Genomic DNA, 2,296 nt, shown 5'->3' with positions numbered 1-2,296 from the left:
AGTAAATACATATTATCATCAACATGAAAATATCTTAATTATTACACTTATGAATGTAAAATGCTTTAGATATTTTAATATTGACTACATATAAACTGAAATGGATGTACATCCAATTCACAAAAAATATTCTACTACTTGTTCCGTTTCTTTTTAGTCTACATATAAAATTTGATCAAAGTCAAACTTTGTAAAGTTTGACTAAACTTATAAGAAAAAAGATCAACAATCACAGTATGAAATAAATTAGATGCATCATGGAATGAATTTTCATACCATATAGCTTTAGTATCATAGATATTGGTATTCTTTTATATAAATTTAGTCAAACTTTGTGTAGTTTGACTTTGACCAAATCTTATATACAGATTAAAAAGAAACAGAGGGAGTACTATTTATGAACATTATTTCTATAACTTAAGTTATTGTACATTATATATTTTTTGTGCGTGTTAGAGCAACTCCAACGGGGCGACCCATTTCGTCCGCTGGCATCCGTTTGAGTCGGCGCGGACACAAAAGGCGGCCCAACGCGCCGACCCAAACGGATGCGCGTCCGCTTTTCGTCCGCGGGTGACTCATTCCCGACCCATTTTTGAGCCGGATTTGCGTCTGCACGGACATGAGACGGACGCGCGCTCGCCTTCTCCTCCCCCGGGCCCGCTGGTCGGTGGCACATTGCCCCCCATCCGAGAGCAACCCTCGCCCGCCTCCTTCGTCGTCGACGCCGCCGCCCATTTTTTCTGGCAACTCTGCCAGCTGCCGGCGCCTCCACATCCGCCCACCAACGTCGCCAACTCCCACGTCGCCCGCCATCGCCGTCTTGCCGCCGGGGAGCCGACTACTTTCCAGCCCCGCTCCCCCACCACCACACAGCCGTGACCACGACCAAAAATCCGCATCGCCGCCCCAGCCAGATACTCACCGGTATGCTCGTCGGACGCCAGGCCACTCGTCGGACGCCGGCAGGGCAGCTAGCTGGTCCGTGCGCGCCGCGACTCCCTTCGCCGGCCGTCTCCTTCGTCGACGCCCGCAAGCTGTTCGATAGTTTGCCAAGGTACAAAATGGACTCTGCCGATGAGTTTTTTTCACAATTTCCTTTGCGACTCCGACGATTCGTCGTCCGATGACGAGGAGGAGATATTGGCTGTTGTGTTGGTCCATCATCACCTCAACAGCCAGCGGCCGTTGTTCCGTGGCTCCATTCCGGGCCACCTTCCGGCGTTGAATCGCAACCGAGAGAGCGGGCATTTCCTTCTTTGAAAGGACTACTTTGATACAACAAACCCGTTGTTCAAACATCAAAAATTCCGCCGCCGTTTCCATATGAGTAGGCATCGTTTCAACCGTATTAGAGAGGGGGTGGCCGGCTATAATGACTATTTCGAGTGCAAAGAGGATGCCGTTGGCAAGATTGGTTTCTCCTCTTATCAGAAATGCACTGCCGCCATCCGAATGCTTGCATACGGAGTGCCCGGTGATCTCATTGACGAATACGTCTGTATGAGCGAGTCTACATGCCTAGAGTCCCTGTATAAGTTCTGCAAGGCTGTTATTGCTGTGTTTGGCCCTGAGTACTTGAGAGAGGCGACTCCTGAAGATACAGCCCGTTTGTTGGCGATGAATGCTAGCAGGGGCTTCCCAGGGATGCTTGGCAGCATAGACTGCATGCACTGCGAGTGGAAGAACTGCCCTTCTGCTTGGCAAGGGCAATATAAGGGGCATGTCAGGGCTTGCACTGTCATACTAGAGGCCGTGGCGTCTCAAGATCTCCGGATCTGGCACTCTTTCTTTGGCATGGCTGGATCACACAATGATATCAACGTGCTTCAGCGGTCGCCGGTTTTTGCTAGGCTTGCCGAAGGCAACAGCCCACCGGTGAACTTTACTATCAACAGCCGCAACTACGACAAAGAATACTGCCTGTGTGATGGTATCTATCCTCAGTGGACCACTATTATCAAGACAATCCCCAACCCTGTCGGAGAGAAGACGAAAAGATTTGCCCAAGAGCAAGAGAGTGCTAGGAAGGATGTTGAGCGTGCCTTTGGTGTTTTTGCAATCTCGATGAGGCATCGTTCGGTATCCTGCTAATACCTGGAGCACGCAGAAACTGTGGGAGGTGATGACTGCTTGTGTGGTCATGCACGATATGATCGTAGAAGACGAGCGCCCGAAACGTATGTACGATCAAGGGTTTCAGTTTTAGGGTGAGAATGTTGTGCCTGAGCATGGAGGAGCGGCAACGTTTGAACAGTTCACCCAATTTCATCATGACATGCATGATTGGAAAATT

Source organism: Triticum aestivum, chromosome 6D (genome assembly GCF_018294505.1).
Source record: "Triticum aestivum cultivar Chinese Spring chromosome 6D, IWGSC CS RefSeq v2.1, whole genome shotgun sequence".
Taxonomy (NCBI): domain Eukaryota; kingdom Viridiplantae; phylum Streptophyta; class Magnoliopsida; order Poales; family Poaceae; genus Triticum; species Triticum aestivum.
This window is presented reverse-complemented; position numbering follows the sequence as displayed.